Source organism: Tasmannia lanceolata, unplaced genomic scaffold (assembly GCF_043159265.1).
Source record: "Tasmannia lanceolata isolate RefF3 unplaced genomic scaffold, GAP_Taslan_0.1 ptg000020l, whole genome shotgun sequence".
Taxonomy (NCBI): Eukaryota; Viridiplantae; Streptophyta; class Magnoliopsida; order Canellales; family Winteraceae; genus Tasmannia; species Tasmannia lanceolata.
The window spans coordinates 13,502,045-13,514,094 of NW_027518697.1; positions in this window are offsets into that span (position 1 = coordinate 13,502,045).

A 12,050-nucleotide genomic window follows, 5' to 3' on the forward strand; every position below is an offset into this window, starting at 1 on the left:
AGAGCCCATACCATAGGATGATCCAAACCGCCCAATTGATGGGCCACAACGTAAATAGGTTGTGCCCTAAAAATCATTTCCATATGATGATTCTAACCATCCGATCTAAAGAGGGACTTAGATTATGGAAACTTCTATAGATTGGACTGTTAGGATCATCTATGGAAATAATTTTTAGGGCAAAACCTATTTATGTTGTGGCCCATCAATTGGGTGGTTTGGATCATCCTATGGTGTGGGCTGTGTAGTCCATTTTGAAAAATACGAGGTGAATTTTTCACTGCCCTTCTACAAATTGTGTTCAGTTACATAAATACTTTTGGCTTTTGACTTAGTGGTAGGGAAGACCTATATTGTTTCTTCATGAGAAAGAGTTTTTATATAGTGTAAACCCATATACTCCAGCATTTTTCAAAAAAGTATTGTACGGGTCACACCAGAAGATGATCCAAACCGTCCGTTAGATAAGCCACAATGCAAATAGGTTGTGCCTAAAAAATTATTTCCACATGGTGATCTAATGAAATACAATGCAAATAGTATTGTATGGGTCACACCTGAAGGTCGACCTTTTTTACATTCTTCGTAAACAGGAGCGAATTTGCCATACCTTTATAACATATGTACAAACAACAGGTGGGAATTTGCCTTGATAGGTCGACCTACAGTTCGACCTTTTCAGCATTTGACCAAACAGGTAGGAAGACCAATTACAAGTCAACATTTCCACAATTCTGTCAGACAGGTGTAAAACATGTGAAAAGATCGACCTTTACACCATTCTGTCATACAGGTGTTCATAAATTCATTGCAACACTGACACCCAATGAAGTACTATTAGATTGTGTGAAGCATTATTTCTACTCTAGAACCACTATTTATACCTTCGAACCACTACATAATGATAAATAGTGGTTCCTAGGTATAATTAGTGGTTCATAAGTATAATAAGTTGTTCCTCGATATAATGAGTGCTTCTGAGTGTTTAAAACCCTATAAATACAGTCATTCTCACAAATATTAGGCAATCTAAAATATGAACCACCATAACATCTGAGTGTTTAGTAAACTATTTAACACATTGTTCATAAAAATTCATTGCAACATTGACACCCAATGAAGTACTATTAGATTGAGTGAAGCAATATTTCTACTCTTGAACCACTATTTATACCTTGGAACCACTACATAATAATATTTAGTGGTTCCTAGGTATAATGAGTACTTCTGAGTGTTTAAAACCATATAAATACAGTCATTCTCACAAGTATTAGGTCATATAAACTATAAACCACAATAACATCCGAATGTTTAGAAAACTATTTAACCCATTGTTCATAAATTCATTGCAACATTGACACCCAATGAAGCACTATTAGATTTATTGCTACTCTGGAACCACTATTTATACCTCGAAACTACTATTTATTCCTTGGAACCACTACATAATGGTAAATAGCGGTTCCTGTTAGGGTTATTAGGGTTTAAGCAGGATGCTTAAAGCATTACACCCAAGGTATCTAGTTTGGAATACCAAGTTTGTTGCCTCCAGCCCCTATATATAGAGATACACTAGGGTTAAGAGAGGTTAATGGGCTCCAGCCCAAATGGGCCCACTACACCTGGTCCATTACCTATTGGGCTTATATTATAACATACATGGGTTATATTATATATACCCAACAATCTCATCCTATGTTCTACATATAGCACAATCCAATAGATAGATAATGTAATGTCCAAACAAAATTATTGAAGCACCCATATCACCATTTCAATAAAGATTTGTAATCCAATTGAAAACAAAATACTTTAAAGAATAACCAAAAGTTTTAGAAATAATCTAAACTCAAACATAAGCAGTTTCATATGTAGGTGAACTATTTAATCAACGGAAAAGAAAATAATAGTTCCCACTGCGCTATAAGGATTCACTCATCAAGTAAGTCATCCTCATCAAGATCCAAATTTAGGCAATCTCCTCCATTTTTGCCAATTCCTGTAAATTATCAAATATGAATTTCATTAAAAAATGAATCCAATCATTTGCGTATTTTACTAAAAGTATCTAGTTCTACCAGAAGAACTTAGTACAATTTCATAATGGCTGAAAAAACAAATATTAATATCAAATAAGCATCAATGTCAAGTTTCAATCAAGAACAAGACCTAAATAGTTTCTTTTACAAAGAACCATTCCATGTTTCCATTTGGAATGTTACAGGCATCATATCCAAATTGAGTTAAGTTGTATCATCAAGTTTGGAATGAAACAACCTTTCCCAAGAAGGACATGTCATCAAATGTGGAATGACATAAAGATAACTGTAAACATCATTGAAACATATCAAGTGCTTATCTTGGCCAAGATAGGGAGATTCGAAAAATTCAAAATAATAGGAATGTAGGTTAAGACACGTCTACACAGTCTTTAACCCCATCTCCCCCACAGTTTTGAATATTCGATCTTTGTTCAGTCCCTTCGTAAGAGCATCGGCCATATTATCCTTCGATCGCACATCAACCAAAGTGATAATACCTTGTTTTAGAAGATAATTCAGCGTGGCATGTTTCAGCCTGACATGTCTCCTCTTACCATTAAAGAATGAGTTTTTCACAATCGTAATTGTAGCTTGATTATCACAGAACAAACTTAAAGAGTTAATCTTTAAATGGGTCAATGGAATGTCCAGGATCAGATCTCTTATCCACTCTGCTTCATCTCCTGTAGAAGCTAAAGCATAAAGTTCCGATTCCATAGATGACAGAGCAATACAAGTCTGTCTCTTTGACTTCCATGCAACAGCGGCTCCACCCAGTGTAAAAACATAACCACTGGTAGATTTACTATCTCCTAATTCTGATCCCCATGATGCATCAAAATACCCTTCCAGGATAGGAGGATGGCCAGTATAACATAGAGCATATCCTTGAGTACCCTTAAGGTATCTCATCAGCCTCATAAGGGCATCCCAGTGCTCATGGCCAGGATTACTAGTGAAACGACTCAGCATGCCAACTGTAAAGGCTATGTCTGGTCTAGTGCAACTCATAGCATACATGAGACTACCAATCAGTTTAGAGTAATCTAATTGACTTGAGTATAGCCCTTAGCTACTAAACGTGCTTTATACCGCGCTATGGATCCGTCAGGATTAAGTTTCTTCTTCAAAATCCACTTACAGCCCACAGTCTTAGCCCATTTTGGCAAATCGACTAGCTGCCAAGTTTGATTTTGTAACAGAGAGCTCATTTCATCATCAATGGCTTCTGCCCACAACAAAGAGTCCCTAGATCTCATCGCTTCCTTATAGGTTGATGGATCATTCTCTACATGGTAGGTCACAAAGTCCTCACCAAAGTTCTTGGGTACTCTATCTCTTGTAGAAACTCTTAAAGGTTCTGATGTAGAAATCAGTGTAGGACAGGTGTCAGAAGTATTCTGTTCAAACTCTACATGCGATTCTGTAACCATCTCAGTATCGCCAGGTAGGTTCAAACCATGATCTCTGAGGAATTTATTCTCAAAGAATATTGCATCTCTAGATTCTATAACCAAATTGGTAGATAGATCCAAAAACCGATCAGCAGCACTATCTTCTGCACCACCTAGATAAACACAAGTGTTGGTTCTAGGTCCTACCTTAGGTCTCCTAGGGTCTTGTATCTGTACATAAGCAATACAGCCCCAAGTCTTAAGAGTGTCATATCTACAAGAATGTTTATGTCATAACTCATAAGGAGTAGAGGGCAACTTAGAGTGTGGTACTCTATTCAGGATGTGATTTGCAGTTAAAGCTGCTTCTCTCCAATAGCTAGTAGGCATGCCAGTTGTTAATAACATAGAGTTTAACATTTCAGTTAACGTCCGGTTCTTACGTTCAGCTATGCCATTAGATTGAGGTGAGTAAGGAGCAGTAGTTTCAAGTATTATGCCCTGAGAGGCACAGAATTCCTTGAACTCTGTCAAAGTGTATTCCCCTCCTCTATCACTCCTAAATCGCTTAATTTTCAAGTTCAATTGATTTTCAACACGATTCTTGAAAGTTTTAAATTTATCAAAAGCTTCATCTTTCGATTTTAGGAGATAAATATGACAATATCTAGAAAAATCGTCTATAAATGTGATTAAATACTTCCGACCACCTCGAGTAGTGAAACTTTTAAAGTCACAGAGGTCAGAATGTATTAACTCAAGAAGTTGTGTGCTCCTAGAAACCGAACGAAAAGGTTTTCTAGTGATCTTGGTTTGTGCACACACTTCACATTTGTCAAATCTAATCGATGTATCTAAAGGTATATTATAAGTTTTAGCAAGTTTGACCATTTTCCTATAGTTCACATGTCCCAATCTTGTGTGTAACAACTTAGGATCAATCAAAGTAGAACTAACCTGACTAACGGTTTCATTTGCTAAACTCAGTCTATACATACCATCGAGTAAGAAAGCACAGCCAAAATAATAAGAGTTAACAGTTAAAGTTACTCTACCACCCAAAAAAGATGAACACATGCCAGCATTGTCTAAAAGACTAATAGAAATTAAATTCTTTTGAATAGCAGGAACTACTTTAACATTTTTTAAAGTTAGTATTTTACCTGAAGAAAGAACCAGGTTCGCAGTTCCAGTGTGAGTCACATCTGCCTCAGCTCCACTAGCCACTGTAACGGTCTCTTTCACGCCAACAGCATCCGTAAGTAGTTTCTTCGAGTTGCAAACATGGCAGGTGGCTCCTGTATCTAACCACCAGTCTGAAGAAGTACTGGCCTTACCATTGCCTAACATGGCAATAAAGCTCTTAGGCGCAGCACTGCCCACCATCATATGAGCTTCCTTTTGTGGTGTGTCAGATTTAGCCTTCTTAGGTTGTTTACACTCTGCAGCAAAATGACCTCATTTCCCACAGTTGTGGCACTTGCCCTTCTTTTTCTGAAAGATAGTCTTTTTGGCCTCCAACTTGGGATGGTCACTTTTAGGTGACTTGGATTTCTGAGGAAATTTCTTGGGATATGTTACCGCGTTAGCAGCAGACTGTTGCTGTCTAACCATCTCCAAGTTATTCCTAGCTCGATTCTCATCTTCGATTCGAATGAATCGTTCGAGATCATCCAGTCCCACTTGCACCTTTTTCCAATACATCTCGGTTTTGAAAGAATGCCATGCAGATGGTAATTTATATATAATTGCACCCACAAGAAACGAATCACAGACAGCTATTTTTTCATTATTCAACTTAGATCTCAAATTCTCTAGATCAGTAACTTGAGGAGTGATTTCCTTGTCTTCTTGAAACTTGAAATCCATGAATTTGTCCACCAGATGGGTCTTGGACAATTCCTCCTCCTTCTTGAATTGAGCATCTAAGTTGTCCCATATTGCTTTAGCAGTGTTATATTTACTATAGGTTTCTGCAAGACGATCTGAAAGACAATTCGACAAGTAGTATTTGCAGAAATCCTCATCTCTAAGCCATTGAGATTCATCAACTTCTTCATCTGTCTCAGCAAAGGTACTCAAAACAGTGTAAAAAAAGTTCATGTATTTTAGACTGAATTGAGTCTTTCGCTTCCATGAGGTAAACTCAGATCCTCCAAATGAGTGAAGTTTGACCATCTCAAAAGGCATAGAAATCTTTTCCATTTGTAATTTTATAAGAGTAAAAATTAGAAAGAGTGCACCTGATTTGCGAAACGCAAGAACCCAATCCACGAATCAAATCCAAGTCGAGCTCAAGAGATCTAAAGTTTCAGCTTCGGTTTCAAGAACTAAATTCAATAAACCGAATACAAGAATCAACGGCTCAATGACCAACTGACGGCGAGATAGAGACCGGTGGAAAATTGGTATGCTTGGGGTCGGGATTGGAAATCCCACAAGGGTTCAGTTTCAAAAAAGAGATTCGACCAACAGGAAAACCCAAAATTTCCAATCTCTTCCGATAAATATGATGAAACAGATCAGGTTGCCGAACCAAATCCCTTTCTCTGTCTGCTAAAAACTTGATTTCAGGCTAAAGACCGAAAAAAACTCGATTCGCCGACGAGCTGTGGTGTTAGGAAGCCAGATTCCGACAATTTCCTTTGGGTTGCAGGTACGAGCAAAGCAAAAGAGATGAAGCCCAAAATCTAATTTGTTGGGGAAGAAACCCAAGCAGGAACGCTACCCAACAGCACCCAACTCCCAAAATAACACCCACCGATTGATTGTTGTTGTGTGTAAAAAACCCACGATGCAAATCTGATTCTGTGGATGATTAAACCCACCAAAAAAAATGAATTATGTTGAGGATAACAGACGTTTGTGAATTTCGTCACGAGCGAGAGAGTGAGAGACCCAAAGTCGTGAATTCTCTTTCTTGTTTTCAACGATTGAAAGAACCCACGCCCAAATCGTTTCAAGCGATAACTTTGGAGACAATCCAAGATTTAGCCTTGAATCTGGGCTGGAGAGGAAAACCCAAGAATCAGAATCGATTTTGGAGAAGAAACCCACGCCCAAACTTGAAAAAACTCACAGCCGTGTATTTCCAACGAGGGTTCTGTCTGTGTGTATACAAGAGAGAGAGAAGCCAAACGTCTTCTGTCGGTGTGGGAGAAATACGTCTTCTTCTTTTTTGTGGGAGTTGATGAAACCCTAAACCAATAATGCTTTAAGATTGTTAGGGTTATTAGGGTTTAAGCAGGATGCTTAAAGCATTACACCCAAGGTATCTAGTTTGGAATACCAAGCTTGTTGCCTCCAGCCCCTACATATAGAGATACACTAGGGTTAAGAGAGGTTAATGGGCTCCCGCCCAAATGGGCCCACTACACCTGGTCCATTACCTATTGGGCTTATATTAGAACATACATGGGTTATATTATATATACCCAACAGTTCCTAGGTATAATTAGTGGTTCTTAAGTATAATTAGTAGTTCTTAGGTATAATGAGCGCTTTTGAGTGTTTAAAACCCTATAAATACAGTCATTCTCACAAGTATTAGGCAATCTAAAATGAGAAAACAGTTCATACACATGTGTAGAGAGTTCTCTACACACTAGCTTAAAATATAGTGGAGGCCCACATTATTTGGGTGATCCAAGCCATCCATTTTAAAGGCCCTCACATAGATAGGGTGTCTACAAAAAATCAGATCCATAGGATCACCCCAACCCTACGATTTGTGGAGGTAAAATTGATGTCTTTAAACCTTTACAAATTAGTCCATTTTTTGCCTCCACAGTTCGAATGGTTAGGATGATCCTATGGATCTGATTTTTTGTGGACACCCTATCTATGTGAGGGCCTTAAAAATGAATGGTTTAGATCACCCAAATAATGTGGACACCCTATCTAGTGTGTAGATAACTTATCTACACATATGTGTAGGAACCGTTTTCTCATCTAAAATATGAACCACCATAACATCCGAATGTTTAGAAAACTATTTAACCCATTGTTCATAAATTCATTGCAACATGGACACCCAATGTAACACTATTAGATTTATTGCTACTCTGGAACCACTATTTATATCTCGAAACTACTATTTATTCCTTGGAACCACTACATAATGGTAAATAGCGGTTCCTAGGTATAATTAGTGGTTCTTAAGTATAATTAGTAGTTCCTAGGTATAATGAGCGCTTTTGAGTGTTTAAAACCCTATAATACAGTCATTCTCACAAGTATTAGACAATCTAAAATATAAACCACCATAACATCCGAGTGTTTAGAAAACTATTTAACCCATTATTCATAGATTCATTGCAACATTGACACCCAATGAAGCACTATTAGATTTATTGCTACTCTGGAACCACTATTTATACCTCGAAACTACTATTTATACCTTGGAACCACTACATAATTGTAAATAGTGGTTTCTAGGTATAATTAGTAGTTTTTAAGTATAATTAGTAGTTCCTAGGTATAGTGAGCACTTTTGAGTGTTTAAAACCCTATAAATACAGTCATTCTCACAAGTATTAGGCAATCTAAAATATGAACCACCATAACATCCGAGTGTTTAGAAAATTATTTAACCCATTGTTCATAAATTCATTGCAACATTGACACCCAATGAAGTACTATTAGATTGTGTGAAGCAATATTTATACTCTGGAACCACTATTTATACCTTGGAACCACTACATAATAATAATTATTGGTTCCTAGGTATAATGAGTACTTCTGAGTGTTTAAAACCATATAAATACAGTCATTCTCACAAGTATTAGGCCATATAAATTATGAACCACCATAACATCCGAGTGTTTAGAAAATTATTTAACCTATTGTTCATAAATTCATTACAACATTGACACCCAATGAAATATTATTAGATTGTGTGAAGCAATATTTCTACTCTGGAACCACTATTTATACCTTGGAACCACTATTTATAGCTTGGCACCACTACATAATGGTAAATAGTGGTTCCTAGGTATAATGAGTGCTTCTGAGTGTTTAAAACCCTGTAAATACAATCATTCTCACAAGTATTAGGCCATCTAAACTATGAACCACCATAACATCCAAGTGACAATACACCATACATCCAAATATTAGGCCATCTAAACAATACATCATAGCATGGTAAGGAACATGTTAAACCTATGCAAATGTATCACAATGAACCTACTTGAGAAGCTTAAGTTTGATAGCCAAAGAAAAATAAAGATCCAATAAAATCTGCATTTTAGGAGAGGGGAGTTTCACCTCTGCAGTGGAATTTCGTTTGGGTTTTTTACAAAGACAATGGAGTTTGATTTTGGCATGAGGAAGAAGGTAAAACGGTCAAAATGTTAGGTGAAATGCATTAGGATTTGCTGCTTACTTTGTTGGAGGGAAAACCAACACAAGGACATTTTTGTCTAAAAACATTCCTTGGGATGCTTTTCACCCATTTTTGTGAAATTAGCCAACTTAACCCTTTTTTGAGAATTTCAAATAAAAATCATATTTTTTTGAGAATTTTCCCTAAAGTTTATTCACAACCTTATAAATGTAAACTTTCATATTATTTTGCTAGCAAAACAAAAAAAATCGTCTATGATTGTTTCTTTTGACACAAAATGGGCGTATAACAAATTTTAGGTCCATTTTTCCACTTAATGTGTAAATTCTGCTTCATTTTGCTATATAATAGGAAAATTTGTGTTTTCCATCATTATTTAAAGCTGCCAAACATAAAATTATTAATAAGCTTACAAATGAAAATTTCTTTAGAATTATTAAGTTTTTCTATAGTGGTTAAATACCTTTTTAATGTAAATTTCGTGATAGTAATTAAACACCTTACATTTTTAAGTTTTGGGTCTAATTCTACTTTTAAATAATTTAACCATTATTGAAGACATAATTGTAGGGACCCGGGCAAAACTCACCCTTAAAAGTTGGCCGTTAAGAAGGCGCCCAACTAATTATAGGCCCTTCCATATCCATTCACTTCTCCAATGTGGGACATTTAGTATCATATGGACCTCCTCTCCCCACCCACGTGAAAGCAATGTGGGGCTTTACAAGATATTCCCTGAGGTTTTTACTCCATTCTTGAGGGTCATGGTTTGAAATTTCCACCAACACCGACATCGAAATGACCAAAATCCAAAATTACCAAAAGTACGAAATTTCTGTAATTTCAGCCCAAAAAATCAACATTTTGCCCATCTCTACCGAAATTCCAGGATTTTGACGGAAATTTCGGTTTCGGCTAGGTACAAAATTTCAAACCATGTCGAGGGTACACATGGGTTACCATTCCTAGGCTATGATACCAACATATGATACCACTTGTTAGGACCTGGGTAGAATTCACCCTTCTCTTAACAGCGAGACAGCGAGTTCTACCCGGGACCTACAAACAGTTAGTATTTGAGATTGAGTATGGTCTACATATTTATTGGTTTAATTTTTATTTTATGCAATAAGAATTTAAAATTGTGTTTATGTAATTGCACATTAAAATCACTTAAACCTTAAATCACTTTTACTTGCATGTGACTCTCTCTCTCTCTCTCTCATATATAACATTTTCTAACCATCCAAAGCTTCCTTTTCCCATCTCATTTTCCATTCTCGTCTTATTTTACTTTTCTTGTTTTTTCTGTCTCATGCACCACCTGCAGGATAATTCGCACCACTTTTTAACGTTGGAAGGGGTCGCGAATTTATCATCACTTATTTTTATAATATTTACTTTCATTTTCACCATATTTTGCTAGAGCAACCTTGGAAGTGGTGTTTATCAGGTGTTTATTTTCTTCTTCCAAAGTAATGGTTAAGCACATACATAGTTGTGAATTTATTCGCTCTCAATGTTAAGAACTATTTTGTTTGTTGTATAACCGGCAAATGTGTTAGAAGGTTCTTACAATATAGTATATGAAAAGAGTTTTACATGGTGCTGGCACAGTGTTTATTAATTTTGGTACCGCCCATGGATTATCCAAACCGTCCAATTGTTTGGGCACAACGTAAATAGGCCATGGCCCAAAAATCACTTCCATAGGATGACCCTAACCCTACTATCTAGAGGAACTGCACAATTGGGTTAGGATCAACCTATTTAAATGAGTTTTTGGTGCACCTATTTCATTGTGGCCCAACAAACGAGTCCGTTAGATGGGGAGATCAGAGCATTGAAAAACTTACATTCATAGGTCTAAAAAGGAAGTTTTCTATTTAATGAAATAAGAGCTTCCCAAAATCATGGCATTCATAGTGCCCTTTGAACAAATAAAAGGAAAATCTTACATTCGTAGTGTGGCTGGAATTATTAGGCCCTCAAATCAAATGCCCATAGTGTTTCACAGGGCCACTCCTAGTGGCTGGAATAGTTCAGGCCCTCAAATGTTTCATAGGAGCTTCCCAAAATCTTGACATTCATAGAGCCCACGCTTAGTTAGAACCCCTGTGTAGAAATGAGAAAGGACTTTACTATTTATTAAATGTGGAGAGATAAGAGCATCCAAAAATCTCTCAGGGCACACAGTCCTTTTCACCATAATTGTCAAAACTTTTTACTTTTGCTTGTAATTTTTTCCGGTAATTGTCATATAATTACATTTTGTTTTTATTTTTTTTCATAATTTTTAAACTTTATAACCATTTTTTCGTAATATTTCATTTAAAACTTTATTTTTTTTTGTAATAATTATTATTTTTAATTTTGCTATCAAACTTGGTGCAAAGATTGTGAACATGGAAAAGATGTGCACATGGAGCAAAGATTGCTAGCAAAAGTAATCATTACAAAAAAAAAAAAAAAAGTAAAATAGCAAAAGTTATAAAGTTTTAAATGTAATAAGAAATAGTTATAAGGTTTGAAAATTACGAAAAAAATACAAACAAAATGTATTACCATATGACTATTACGGATAAAACTACAAGCAAAAATAAAAATTACGACAATTACGGTGAAAAAGAATTTCCGTGAGAAATTCATCCCGCGAGAGTTACACGTCACTGACAACAGTCAAAATTCGCCCTATTTTTACCATGCGAAGATTTTACCAGGTTTAAGCCAGTATAGTACTGCTAACACAACAGGATGATATATGGCAAACCGTCCAATTGAAGCGCTACACAACACATAGGTTCATTGGGTCATTTTCATAGGATGATCCCAACCCTCCAGTCTGAGGCTAGGAGCATCCAATAGACTATACAGGCTTATACAATAGGGGAAGAGAAACAAAGAAGACACTACCTAAGAAAGGGCTATAACTAGATCAAAAATTTGGCAAGCCCATAACCTAAATTTAAACCTAATTTAAAGTCTACTAATCAGTTTGGCATTCACGTGATTGTCAAAAATGAAACCCATCCAGAAGTCATCTGTTAACCTCACTTCACAGTCGTCAAACAAAAAATGAACATGAAAAAGATTTAGATGAAGATGGTTTTGTTGAATCAAACACCTGGCAAAATCCAGGTGTAGATGGCATTACTCTAGGCTTAATAGGATAAGAATTAGAATAGAAATTCCAGCCCTTAAAAATTAGTTAAATAAATAAATTACAATGAGAAACAAATTACCAGTCATCTCAAGAAGATGAAATAG